The sequence below is a fragment of the Ruditapes philippinarum genome, unplaced genomic scaffold, assembly GCF_026571515.1.
Source record: "Ruditapes philippinarum isolate M1 unplaced genomic scaffold, ASM2657151v2 ctg5039_1_1_1_1, whole genome shotgun sequence".
Lineage (NCBI taxonomy): Eukaryota > Metazoa > Mollusca > Bivalvia > Venerida > Veneridae > Ruditapes > Ruditapes philippinarum.
In genome coordinates this window covers 1-15200 of record NW_026859557.1, presented here as the reverse complement: position 1 = coordinate 15200, position 15200 = coordinate 1, and the positions used below count along the sequence as shown (strand labels likewise).

General features: G+C 34.7%; 1 long non-coding RNA gene across 1 annotated transcript; it reads left to right on the top strand.

Annotated features, from left to right (window-relative positions):
• The first annotated feature begins 7390 nt into the window (after positions 1–7390).
• On the top strand, positions 7391–11533 carry LOC132756959 (uncharacterized). Its single transcript, XR_009629390.1, has 3 exons — positions 7391–7740; positions 8159–8213; positions 11401–11533. It is a non-coding gene; the product is annotated as an uncharacterized LOC132756959 (long non-coding RNA).
• The last annotated feature ends 3667 nt before the right edge of the window (positions 11534–15200 follow it).

The window sequence follows — 15200 nt, the reverse complement described above, 5'->3', positions numbered from 1 at the left end:
GCAGCCGTGTATATAGTTGCAACAGTCATGTATATAGTTGCAGCGGTCGTGTATATTGTTGCAACAGTCGTGTATATAGTTTCAACAGTCGTGTATATAGTTGCAGCAGTCGTGTATATAGTTACAGCAGTCGTGTATATAGTTGCAGCAGTCGTGAATAGAGTTGCAACAGTCGTGTATAGAGTTGCAGCTGTCGTGTATAGAGTTGCAGCAGTCGTGTATATAGTTACAGCAGTCGTGTATATAGTTGCAGCAGTCGTGTATATAGTTGCGGCAGTCGTGTATATAGTTGCAGCAGTCGTGTATAGAGTTTCAGCAGTCGTGTATATAGTTGAAGCAGTCGTGTATATAGTTATAACAGTCGTGTATATAGTCCGCAGCAGTCGTTTATATAGTTGTAGCAGTCTTGAATATAGTCTTAGCAGTGCTATATAGTTGCAAAAGTCGTGTTTATAGTTACAACAGTCGTGTATATAGTTAAAACAGTCGTGTATATAGTTACAACAGTCGTGTATATAGTCGCAGCAGTCGTGTATATAGTTGTAGCAGTCTTGAATATAGTCGTAGCAGTAGTGTATATAGTTGCAACAGTCGTGTATATAGTTACAACAGTCGTGTATATAGTTAAAACAGTCGTGTATATAGTTCAAACAGTCGTGTATATAGTCGCAGCAGTCGTGTTTATAGTTGTAGCAGTCTTGAATATAGTCGTAGCATTAGTGTATATAGTTGTAGCAGTCTTGAATATAGTCGTAGCAGTCGTGTATATAGTTGTAGCAGTCTTGAATATAGTCGTAGCAGTCGTGTATATAGTTACAACAGTCGTGTATATTGTTACATCAGTCGTGTATATAGTCGCAGCAATCGTGTAAATAGTTGTAGCAGTCTTGAATATAGTCGTAGCAGTCGTGTTTATAGTTGTAGCAGTCTTGAATATAGTCGTAGCAGTCGTGTATATAGTTGTAGCAGTCTTGAATATAGTCGTAGCAGTCGTGTTTATAGTTGTAGCAGTCTTGAATATAGTCGTAGCAGTAGTGTATATAGTTGTAGCAGTCTTGAATATAGTCGTAGCAGTCGTGTATATAGTTGCAAAAGTCGTGACGTATATATGTTACAACAGTCGTGTATATAGTTACAACAGTCGTGTATATAGTTACAACAGTCATGTATATAGTTACAACAGTCGTGTATATAGTTACAACAGTCATGTATATATAGTTGTAGCAGTCTTGAATATAGTCGTAGCAGTCGTGTATATAGTTGCAAAAGTCGTGTATATAGTTACAACAGTCGTGTATATAGTTACAACAGTCGTGTATATAGTTACAACAGTCGTGTATATAGTTACAACAGTCGTGTATATAGTTACAACAGTCATGTATATAGTTACAACAGTCGTGTATATAGTTAAATCAGTCATGTATATAGTTACAACAGTCGTGTATATAGTTACAACAGTCGTGTATATAGTTGTAGCAGTCTTGAATATAGTCGTAGCAGTAGTGTATACACTTAACAAAAGTTCTAACCGATCACTTTTTAAATTTTGATTTTTTTATAACGGGTAAATAGATCCTTATAAAATTTTGCAGAGGTGATTTTTGTGTCGTTTTCTACCGATTTGTGGAAAGAAAAATAATTTAATACGGTTCCATGCACTCGCGCGGGAGACAGGGCGCGGTTTACACATTTTCGCACGAAATGTTCGTGCAGAGCGTCGTGAGTATTAAATTTTACATTGCATAAATCCTTGTTAACTTTATAAGTGAAAAAACATAAAACATGGCACGAATGTCGATGCAGGATCGTGCCATAGCAGTTGGAATGTTGAATGCTGGAGCCTCTATTAGACAGGCGAGTGGCTGTTCATAATTTTTTTTTTTTAATATCGATAAAGTATTATTTAAATAGAAAAATGTTATAATTTTATTATTCTGAATGTGTTCATTCTCTTCGAAATAAAATAAAAGTCGGATCTATTGGTTTCAATTATTCTTTTTCATATATAAGCGAAAACTCAGGGTGATCGGTTAGAACTTTTGTTCAGTGTATAGTTGTAGCAGTCTTGAATATAGTTGTAGCAGTCTTGAATATAGTTGTAGCAGTCGTGTATATTGTTGTAGCAGTCTTGAATATAGTCGTAGCAGTCGTGTATATAGTTGTAGCAGTCTTGAATATAGTCGTAGCAGTAGTGTATATAGTTGTAGCAGTCTTGAATATAGTCGTAGCAGTTGTGTATATAGTTGTAGCAGTCTTGAATAAAGTCGTAGCAGTCGTATATATAGTTGTAGCAGTCTTGAATATAGTCGTAGCAGTAGTGTATATAGTTGTAGCAGTCTTGAATATAGTCGTAGCAGTCGTGTATATAGTTGTAGCAGTCCTTGAATATAGTCGCAGCAGTAGTGTAATATAGTTGTAGCAGTCTTGAATATAGTCGTAGCAGTAGTGTATATAGTTGTAGCAGTCTTGAATATAGTCGTAGCAGTAGTGTATATAGTTGTAGCAGTCTTTGAATTAGTCGTAGCAGTCGTGTATATAGTTGTAGCAGTCTTGAATATAGTCTTAGCAGTAGTGTATATAGTTGTAGCAGTCTTGAATATAGTTACAACAGTCGTGTATATAGTTACAACAGTCGTGTATATAGTTGTAGCAGTCTTGAATATAGTCGTAGCAGTCGTGTATATAGTTGTAGCAGTCTTGAATATAGTCTTAGCAGTAGTGTATATAGTTTGTAGCAGTCGTGTATAGAGTCGTTGCAGTCGTGTATATAGTTGTAGCAGTCGTGTATATAGTTGTAGCAGTCTTGAATATAGTCTTTAGCAGTTGTGTATATAGTTGTAGCAGTCGTGTATAGAGTCGTAGCAGTCGTGTATATAGTTACACAACAGTCGTGTATATAGTCGTAGCAGTCGTGTATATAGTTGTAGCAGTCTTGAATATAGTCGTAGCAGTCGTGTATATAGTTGTAGCAGTCTTGAATATAGTCGTAGCAGTCGTGTATATAGTTGTAGCAGTCTTGAATATAGTCGTAGCAGTCGTGTATATAGTTGTAGCAGTCTTGAATATAGTCGCAGCAGTCGTGTTTATAGTTGTAGCAGTCTTGAATATAGTCTTAGCAGTAGTGTATATAGTTACAACAGTCGTGTATATAGCTACAACAGTCATGTATATAGTTAAAACAGTCGTGTATATAGTTACAACAGTCGTGTATATAGTTAAATCAGTCGTGTATATAGTTGTAGCAGTCTTGAATAAAGTCGTAGCAGTCGTGTATACAGTTGCAACAGTCGTGTTTGTCGTTGAGCTGTTTGTTTACCATTGATCCAAAAAATAACTTTTTAGCTTTTTTCTCACCTATGATTTTTTTAATATAAATACTTAATTTCAGAAGGAAAATAGTTATATTGAAAGAATGGAAGCAAGTGTATCTTGCGTACTTTTTTATTATGTACATGCACAAAATAAGCAAACATCTAGTCATGCGTATCAAATAAATGATAAATAAATGAAATATTTAGCACAGAATGTTTACTATTTTTCAATAAGGATGACATGAAAATTTAATATTTATATCCCTTTTCATTGTAATGTAAATTGAAAAAGAAATACCGCTAGGACAGCAATGGCAGTAACACTTGTATCAGGGACACCGCTAGGACAGCAATAGCATCTTAAAAAACGCTAGGGCAGCAATGGCAGTAACATTTGTATCAGAAATACCGCTAGGACAGCAATGGCAGTAACATTTGTATCAGAAATACCGCTAGGACACGTGTGCATCTGACATACCGCCCAGACAGCATGATGGCAGTAACAATTGTATCAGAATACCGCTTGGCCAGCAATGGCAGTAACACATGTATCAGAAATACCGCTAAGACAGCAAAAGCAGTAACATCTGTATCTGAAATACCGCTAGGACAGCAATGGCAGTAACACTACTATCAGAAATACCGCTAGGACAGCAATGGCCGTTTGTTTGTTTTGGGTTTTACTTCACACCGACACAGTGTAGGTCATTTGGCGACGTTCCAGCTTTACTGGTGGAAGAAGACCTCAGGTGCCAATTCGTGCATTATTTCAGGCACGAACGGGCACCTGAGTAGAACCACCGACGTTCCGTAAGCTATCTGGATAGCTTCCTCACATGAAAGAATCCAAAGTCCCTGTCGGGATTCGAACCCACAGCTGTGAGGGGCAAGTGGTTTGAAGTCAACGACCTTAACCACTCGGCCACGGACGCCCCATCAATGGCCGTAACACTTGTATCAGAAATACCGCTAAGACAGCAATAGCAGTAACATCTATATCTGAAATACCGCTAGGACAGCAATGGCAGTAACACTTGTATCAGAAATACCGCTAAGACAGCAATAGCAGTAACATCTGTATCAGAAATACCGCTAACACAGCAAAAGCAGTAACATTTGTATCAGACATACCGCTAGGACAGTTACACTCAAACGAGCATAAATCATTGACTTTAAAATTACACCTTTGAAATAATAAACAACACAACACAGAGTTTAAAGAGGCTAGAGGGAGGATTTATAAGCCGTCTCCACTAACCGTTTATTTTCCCAACCATTCTGGTATCAATTTTTGTTAAGACAAAATCCCAAAAAAGCTTCCACATGATTTAGCGTAATAAATTTTCTAAGCAAATTCATCTGTTAAAATATGCCAAATACTTCGTGTAATTTACGATCCAATTTAACTGAATAAGAGAGTTTTGCAAAACGGAAGTTTTTGAAAATGTTCGAAAAGTCAGGTTGCTGCGAGCGGGATACCTAGCGGGAGGGGAGGGGGGGGGGGGGGGGGGGTTATTGTTAAAGGATAAATCCGGCTAAAGACCAGCGGCTCCTTCGAAATTTAGCGGTCTAAAATTTTATGTCATAATGGAAACGGGAAACGAAATTTTGAAATTATAAATAGGCAAAGGCAGAGATAATTTCTCCCTAAAATAAACAGAAAAATAATTCACAGTGAATCAAAACATGTCTCATCGATTTTTGAAAGCCCATCTCGCATATTTCGAGTTGTTGTTGATGTCGTATCACACTGTCGTATGTCGCTGCGCGCGTTGTTAAATGATGTACACGTTGTACAGCGTTCAACCGAACCTCCCCCCTACCCCCCCCCCCCCCCACCCAAACACCGAAAACAAAAGTAAAAGTTTGCCAAAGGTAATGTTTATCATATGCAATGTCACATCGTATTGTCACGATGCCACTTCGCTTGTCATTGTCGTTTTAAAGTACGACGGGCGACATTATTAATTGCACTAATAGGATACCACAGTCCTTTTATACATGTATAAATACCATATACAAAGGCAAGTTTTACGCAGACCGACGTCAGGGAAGACTAGTTCTAAAGTTACCTGAATACCTCTTTTTTATGCGGGAGCATAACAAAACATCATAAAAAACGCAGCTGTACTGCTGAGAACGATGTTGTTGATGTTGATGTTATTCCCAGTTTTATGTTCCTTCAGCCTATCTACGAAGACATGTTGGGTGAACATAGAATGGGAAGACCCTAGGTGACCCCTCCGGGCAATCTTCAGAGTCATAGGGACAAGTGGGTAGAACCACTGACGTTCTTAAAGTTAGCTGGTCTACCAAGTTTGTTCAAATAAAAGCCCTGGGGTCAAAATTGGCCCCGCCCCAGGGGGTCATTGATTTTTCCCTATATGCATATAGTAAAAACTTAAAAAAATCTTCTTTTAAAGAACCAAAAGAGCTAGAGCTAAGATATTTAGCATGAAACATCTTCTAATGAGTGTCTACCAAGTTTGTTCAAATAAATACCCTGGGGTCAAATTTTGGCCCCGCCCCAGGGGGTCATTGATTTTCCCTATATGTGTATAGTAAAAACTTAAAAAATCTTCTTTTAAAAAACTCAAAGAGCTAGAGCTAAGATATTTAGCATGAAACATGTTCTTATTGGTGTCTACCAAGTTTGTTCAAATAAAAGCCCTTGGATAAAATTGGCCCTGCCGGGGGTGGGGGAGGGCAGATCATTGTTTTCATTATAAGTGTGTACATCATGAAACATCTTCTTATGGGTGTCTGCCAAGTTTGTTCAAATAAAAGCCCTGGGGTTTAAACTGACCCCGCTCCGGGGGCCTACATACAGGTGAGCGACCTCAGGGCCATCATGGCCCTCTTGTTTGTTTAAAACATGGTTTAGATCAAAATCGTTTTGTTATATAACTGTATGAAGGTATCATGCTTCAAGTATTTCCACACGATTTTCCCAGTTTCGGTGAGATAGTGAGACCTTTAACAGCCTCATAAATTTGTGACACCGCCTTATGTTACGCATACATGTATACTTGCTGTACAATATATAGTGTTGATAAATAGTAACGGTCATTTTGTCCGAAATTAAAAAAACAAAACAAAAAAACTTTGTTCATATTTTTATTACATCCTATATAATGCTCTTATTCCGTAATATTTCTTTCGTTCTTTCTTGTCTAGGTATATGTTTGCTTTTTGAGCACCATATGAGAACAGTCTTTAATGCACCATTTTCTGTGTGAAAATGTCTGCAGCGAATGCATATTATCGAATGTATATAATCTGGGACACAAAGATCTTCCGTTCGAGATATTATATTATTATATACGTAAGTAGTGATACAAGTTTTTGTTGTTGTTGTTGTTGTTTTTCATTCTGAGTAGTATAGGAACGGGCGAACGGTAATGGTGATCATAAAGGGACAGATATTTCATAAAACTTGCAGAGAAAATTCTCTTCCACAGATAGAGTCATCGTGCTATAACTAAACACCATTTTCAAAATATCGTACACTAGCTGTACATAGTCAATATTAAAATAAATGTCAGATGTAGAGTGTCTTAAATGGAGATAAACTCTGTGTGTGTGTTGTTTTTTTTTTAGTAAAATGTACATGTAACAGAAATGGTCATGAATATGTTAATTGATATTTAACTATTTTTGTGGCAAGAAATAAAAAAAAATGTATGATTTTTTTTAGAGGAAGTATTCTGGTAAATAAAACTATTATAGGCACAGAAACAGCTAGTATAGGCCTACATAAACAGTGAACATGTATAGCTTAATTATATGTGAAGTATAAGCGTAATAGTGTTATATCCCTTCCGAGGGACATAACACTTAATTCATTATCTATTTTTTTGCATTGTATGAACAGAAATAAATTACATTTTATGACATGCAACTGGTTTTTATTTATTTTTATTTAGAATCTCGAAATTATTCATATATAGCATGCTACATTAAGAGACGTTTTTTTTTTCAAGTTAATTAACATCAAGTAGAATCTAAATATTTGATTAATTCGATCTGAATAGTTTGCATTTGATTTACAGAAAAAAAATGAAAAATTTGGAAAGGTTTTATTTCTGGATGGGTCATCTAGATTAATTATCATACTTTAAAGTGAAATGTATATTAGGCCTTGATATCTGACATAGGTTTTGTGTCAAGATTTAATTTAATATTTTAATTGTCTCATAAACGAAAAAATATGCGGATCTTTTATAAGAAATATTCGGTCTCTAATAGTAATCAAATTAACATACAGATATAGGCCTAATATGAGGTCACAAAAAATGCACTCTGCAGCCTCCGGGCGGAGGTGGGTGTGTCGTTTTAAAGTTCCCGGATGAAAGTAGGTGTGTCTTAGGTGGTGCAAAAATGGCCGACAGTGCAGAGGAAGAATCTTTGGACGGGATAGGAAATAAAAGTGAGTGCATTACTGCCGTCTTTTAAAGATCAAACCTTGCTTTTCTTGTAATAGCATACATATAGATCTATGAGAGTGTTATTGATTATTGCTTATCGAAAATAAAAGGGAGCTAATTACGTCAAACTTATTTAAACTTGGGGTGCTCGTAGTGGGTGGGGTGTAATATTTCCATAACAATAATATAAAATTGTTATTCACTTCTTTAAGCTTTTCAACGTTTTGTTCTTAAAAGCTGGTTCTTTTAAAACTCGTTACTCAGCACATAGGCAATGTTGACTATTCCCTGTCATTGGGCAAAGTAGCACAAATTTATTCTGCTGTTGATCAGCTGTTTAACAGACAGCAAGGGTTACGTCTTTTCGCCCACAATATGTTCGTAACATGTTTATCAAACACGTTGATTTCAATATTGTAGGAGTGATGGCATCAGAAGAAACTGATAAAAATTGTTTAAAGGCTGAAACAAGCAGGTGAGTATTGCAACTGTATAACTATAAACAGTTAAAGTTAAACTGATTATTGTACCTTGTATGAATGTTTTGACCCATCTTTTGAATTTGATCACAAAGATCTTCACTAAGTTAAGAATAACTTATTTTTATTGAGTTTGCTGGACCAATGCAATACTTCAGATCATTCACCCACTCATTTAATGATTTATTTCAGAATAATCATTTTTATTGTGCAAAATGACACAAAAATTTAAAAGTGCTTAAATGCGTCTAACTTCCATTAGGTGTAACAAATGCATCAGAAATTATAGTATCCAATTTAATTCTGACTGAGTATTCTTTCTTATTCTCTTTTTCAATTCTTTGGGTTTTAACTTAAGAGTCCCAGTTAGTCTATATAAGAAGGCTATTGGATTTCTTTTGGACCTTAGTAGAGTACCTTTAATAAAAAAAAAACAAAAAAAAAAATAAAACAAAAACTAAAAAACACAACTAGTAAATGAAAATGGAAGAAAAAAGCAAAAATTATTATTTTTAAGGCAGATCAGATGTTTCTCTATATACTTTTTTTTTGCAGTTTATTTGCTTCAGCATTGAAAATGTGTAAAATTAAGGCAAAACTGAAAATTGATGTTATTTTTACCCTTGTGCACCCTTTTGATACATCATGTGATCTACAATTATGTTAAATAAATATATTTTTGCTACAGTCAGTCAAGCTTTTTTTCCACTTGTTGACTGTAGATTAACAAGTGTTCGTTTAGAGGAAAATTTTTAATTCAGGTATAAAAAATAAGAATATTTAATTATGCAAGTATATGTCACCTAAACCATACTGGACAGGAACCAGTTTCCGGACAGAATTCGAGTTTTTTTAATTGTCTATTTTTCAATAATAAACATGCATTAATAAAACTAACATACCAAAAACCTGAGCTCTAACTTCATCCGATAACACAATTAATACTGCCTGGTGACGTAAGCAATGTACAAACTGAAGGGTTAAATTAGGTCATTAAAAGTGTAAATTGTTCACTCTTGCAGAACCAGTTTCCGGCCATTTATAAAGCTGCTATTCATTTCTTTTTTTAACTGATAATTATTTTAATATAACAAAAAATTTCTTCTCACATATTAGCTTTCTTATATAATTAAGCTGATTTACTGAAAAATGTTTATGATAGGAAAAATAATGATCACATGATGGGTCTCGGAATGACTGAAAAGTGAAACGGATATTTTTGTGTGTACGGCAGCAAAGAAGTGCGAACGTGGAGTAAACCTAGCTAAACACCCTTTTCCGATACGTTACAGATTAAGCTCTGGAAAGTTACACCCAATGAACTTCGATTGAAGTACATTGTGCATTAATTGCTATCCCAAATTATATCCTGAAATAAACAAAATATTGCGCATGCGCAGAACAAATTACATGCCCCAAAGGTATATAAGGCTGTTTTTAAAACACAGGTAAGATATCCTCACGGAATTTTAATGATGTATCAACTTGGAAGGAAGTTTATTTTCACAAACAATGAAACCAAGCTTCTTCATGACATTTAATACCAATCGTCATCGATAAAGCCAAAATTAAGCCGTTATAATACTTGTCCGGAAACTGGTATTGTCCGGAAACTGGTTCCTACCCAGTAGAGATCATTAATCATTCCCATTAATAAATTGATAATTTTATGGCTTTAATGATATTCTAACCTTTAATATGTAGTATTTGAAGCAGACCAAGACCAATGTTGAGTCAAGCTGCCATTATCTGAACCACGTCTTAGTCTGTGTCCAGAATCAACACTTGTGGCCGCACATTTTGTATGCATACATACCACCTGGCTGTAAGAACATGTTGCACTTTGTAATATGAGATAGTTGCAATATGCATCCAGGTATACAGGTACCTAACAGAATGTCAGTCGATCTACTCAGGAGCCCACTCATGTCATCATATAACAGGTCCATGACCAACAATTGTTTGTAATGTCGTCCTACCTGAACTTTTGTCATCAAATACTGTTGTGGTGCCATACTTAAACCCCATTTGACCATATGAAGAGAAATGCTTTTCCACAGGATAAAAGTGAACATAATTTGTTTAAAATATATATGAATTTCATGTAATTTGATGGAAAAATGAGTTTTTTTAAAGAAGAATATGACTTTTGTGAATTTATCAATATTTATTACTAATGGTACTTTATATAAGAATTGTTAATAGAATAGGATTGTATAAAGTTTAATAAATTTTTTACTGTTCTCACCACAATCTGATTGTTTTCATATAAAACCATTTATCATTAAATATAAGTTTGTCTAGCACTTATTTCAAGGATTGTTTATTGACGTAACTGTACTCTGTTTAGTGAAATTTCAAGACAAAAATTATTTCCTGAATTTTAAGTATTTTATCAGCTTTTTACTGCTGAAATCCAAGCCTCACTGCTGTGGGTCCAAATCCCGACAGGGACTTAGATTTTTTTCATGTGAGGAAACTATCCAGCTTGCTCATGAAACGTCGGTGGCTCTGCACAGAAGGGCACCTGTGTTCTTCCACCACCAGTAAAGCTGGAACGTCGCCATATGACCTTTACCGTGTTGGTGAGATGTAAATCCAAACAGAAAAATAAAAGTAAAAAAGACGACAGCTTGGTGAATAAATAAAAATCTTTTTATGGAACCAAATGATTTCCATGTATTTTAAGGATTGATAGAGTAACACTTTGTATATTTTGAAACCATCCAAATTTCTTGAATTATTTCAGCAGTAATTTCATTTTGGTCTTACAAATATGGAAAATGCACATAGGTATGCAGAATCTCACATAGGTGTGCAGAATCTACTCCTCTCAGCAATGAAAAAGATGTTGGTCAGTTATGCTAATATTTGATACATTGTCATATTAAACAAGATTATGGAAATTGTGCCAAGTTTGCATAAAGGATTATGGTCATGAAACTGAAAATGTTATATTTTTAACACTTTAAACCCTCATGGTATTAAGATAATTATGTCAATTATTTGGCTCAGACTTTTAGAATTGCTCACTGTCCTTTATCTGCCAAACAGTGTACATACATACATACATATTTTAGTTTGAAACAACTCTTCTATTAACTCTAGGCCATTAATGATAAAGATTTATAGGGGGGATAATCATATCAATAAAAGATTTTTTTCTTCTTTGTTTATTTTTAGGGTTAGATGTAGAAAACTAAAGAATCCACGGAGAGGGATACAGGTATGATTAATTTCATGATTAATTATAAAGTTTACAACATTACTATTTTATTCTATACCTGTAGATATATTTTGCCGTATTTACTACATGTATCACATACAGCTCTTATGACCTGAGGGAAAGAAAATTTGAGCCCTGCCATGACAAAACCAACATAGTTTGTTTGGGACCAGCATGGATCCAGACCAACCTGCGCATCCTTGCAGTCTGATCAGGATCCATGCTGTTCGCCATCAGTTTCTCTATTTGTAATATTATAGGGTTTGTAAGCGACCAGCATGGATCCTGATCAGATTGCGCCAATGCGCAGGCTTGTCTGGATCCATGCTTGTCGCAAGCGCAATATGTTGGTTTTGTCATGGCGCGGCTCATATTTTTGTATTATATATATAGGGTTGTGTTTTGCCAGGCACGATCGGAGATGATACTTTTTGCAATATGGAAGATCTTTTTTCTGCATTTCATGGATTTTACTGAAATCATACTTTGTGTAGAAATGCCTTTTGAGATCCTGGTCTAACTAAAATCTATTCTAGTCAAAAACCAAATCCAGATATTCATGACAATCGTCTAATACAGCTGTTATTATGATGATGATTATTGTATTGTCAACATAAAGTCAGTTCAAATGTGTTAAATACTTCATTGTTCCTTATGTAACATGTATTCTTGTCAGTTTTAGGTTGTTTTTGTTTTTTTGCTATATTTTATTGCAATGAAAATCTTGAAATTATTGAAACTATGAATTTACGGTACAAATAATTATTATTAGCTGTAACTTTAAAATAATTCTTTTTTCTATTACACAAGAAAACAACAACATAAATAATCAAAAGCAGATTTAATTGGACAAACATAAAACCATGTGTCGCCCTATTTTAACACCTAAAGTCATCATTTAAAATGCAGTAATTTTCTTAAAACTCGCAAATTTTTGCTAGTAGCAGATAAGTACATATGGACTACTGTTGCACTATTTGGGGAAACTGCAGTCGTGAATTACTTTCACAAATTGTCAACTTTCAAAAAAGAGCTGCAAGAATTGTTTTAGACAAAAGTTTTGATACCCCATCAAATGTTCTATTTAAAGAATAAAATTGGATGTCCTTTGACCAAAGAATTATTTAATGAAAAGGCAATCTTCATGTATAAATCTATAAATGAACCATCCTTTCCTGTTTATATGAAAAATAAATTACAAACAGTAAATTACAAACATGACATTTACTTAAGATCTATACAGAATGGAAAACTAACTGTACATGTACCTAAGACAAAAACAATTTTTTAAAAAATCATTTAATTACTCTGGTCCTGTGGTATGGAACAACACACCAATACATATTCGAAATTCTGATACTCTTGGGGAATTTTTTAAATTTCAAGCCTCCTATATCCAGTGGCAATTTTCTAACTAGTTGTTTGTACATACTGTTTCCAAAAACAATAATTTAATGTATAATATAAAAAGTATAATAAAGACTGATAATAGAACAGCCCTATAAATGTCTTATTCTTCAATGTTGGTACTTTCCATCTTTCCATGCTGAAGTAATGAAAATATCACTTTTCTATGTAAGAAAAAAAGATTGTTTACTTATTTATTGTATTGATATGATGTTTAATGTACATATTTATGTTGTCTAAATGTTGATTGTGATTGTATTTTATGTTGTTTTGTATATACTGATGCCGAATGGAAGATCGGGAAATTGAATGTGTTATTCTCATTAAATAAAGTTGTTACTTACTTTACTTTACTTTACTTACTTTGAGAAAGGAAATTTCACGAAAGTGTCATCTGCAAAGGCAATACATGCTAAACTGCAATACACAGTAAACATTAATACAGATATACAGTTATATGCATTAGCATCATTTAGTATATTGGTAAATATTATGTTGAAAAATTGCAATTTCCGTTTGTTTTTAGCTCACCTTGCACAAAGTGCAGGTGAGCTTTTAGGATGGCCAACCAAATGGCGTCCGTCGTCGGTCGTCCGTCCACATTTTAAATATTCTAAGGACATCTTCTATGATACCGCAAGGCCCAATGTTAATGAAACTTGGCAGGAATACTCTTTGTATGAAGCTCTATCAAGATTGTTTCAAAGAATTCCATTTCATGCAGAACTCTGGTTGCCATGGCAACCGAAAGAAAAATCTTTAAATATCTTCTTTTAAAGAACCGTAAGAGCTAAGAGCTTAGATATTTGGCATGAAACATCTTCTAATGAGTGTCTACCAAGTTTGTTTCAAATAAAAAGCCCTAGGGTCAAAATTGGCCCGGCCCCAGGGGGTCATTGATATTCCCTATATGCATATAGTAATAAAAACTTAAAAAATCTTCTTTTAAAGAACCCAAAGAGCTAGAGCTAAGATATTTGGCATGAAACATCTTCTAGTGAGTGTCTACCAAGTTTGTTCAAATAAAAAGCCCTGGGGTCAAAATTGGCCCCGGCCCGGGGGTCATTGATTTTCCCTATATGCATATAGTAAAAAACTTAAAAAATCTTCTTTTAAAGAACTGTAAAAGTTAGTTAGAGCTTAGATATTTGGCATGAAAACATCTTCTAGTGAATTGTCTACCAAGTTTGTTCAAATAAAAGCCCTGGGGTCAAAATTTGGCCCCGCCCCATGGGGTCATTGATTTTCCCTATATGCATATAGTAAAAACTTAAAAATCTTCTTTTAAAGAACCCAAAGAGCTAGAGCTAAGATATTTGGCATGAAACATCTTCTAATGAGTGTCTACCAAGTTTGTTTCAAATTAAAGCCCTGGGGTCAAAATTGGCCCCGCCCCATGGGGTATTGATTTTCCCTTATATGCATATAGTAAAAACTTAAAAAAATCTTCTTTTAAAGAACTCAAAGAGCTAGAGCTAAGATATTTAGCATGAAACATGTTCTAATGGTGTCTACCAAGTATGTTCAAAATAAAAGCCCTGGGGTCAAACTGGCCCGCCCCGGGGGTTATTGATTTTCCTTATATGTGTATAGCAAAAACTTAAAAATCTTCTTTGAAAAAACCCAAATAGCTTGAGTTTAGATATTATACATGAAACATTTTTTAGTAAATATCTACAAAGTTTGTTCAAATATAAAAGCCCGGGGGTCAAAACTGGGCCCTGCCCCAGGGGTGTCATTGTTTTTTAACTATATGTGTATAGTTAAAACTTAAAAAATCTTCTTTTAAAAAACCCGATGAGCTAGAACTTAGATGTTTAGCATGAAACATCTTCTTATGGGTGTCTACCAAGTCTGTTCAAATTAAAAAGCCCCTTGGGTAAAAAAAAATTGGCCCGGGGGGGGGGGGGGGGCTATATACAGGTGAGCGACCTCAGGGCCATCATGGCCCTCTTGTTTACAAGTTAGAATCTTTTGTACTCACAAAAATTTGCAATAGAAAAAATATGTGTATTTATCTTTTGGCAATATAATTATTCTTTCATTTAACAAGAACAATAAGAAACCGATGACCATTCCATACACTCGTGATTTTAACAGATCATAAGGACTATATTTATATTTACAAAAATGAGTAAAATGTTGTTCTATTCACTGAAACTGTCTCTGATATAAAATATTTATCGCAGGATTTCATTTTCTCAGAGTATGAATATAATGGGTCATTTTTGTCCATTGTTGACAACGACCACATATATGAGCCGCGTCACGACAAACCAACATAATGGGTTTGCGAACCAGCATGAGATCGAGACCAGCCTGAGCATTCAAACGCAGCCTGAATCAGGAT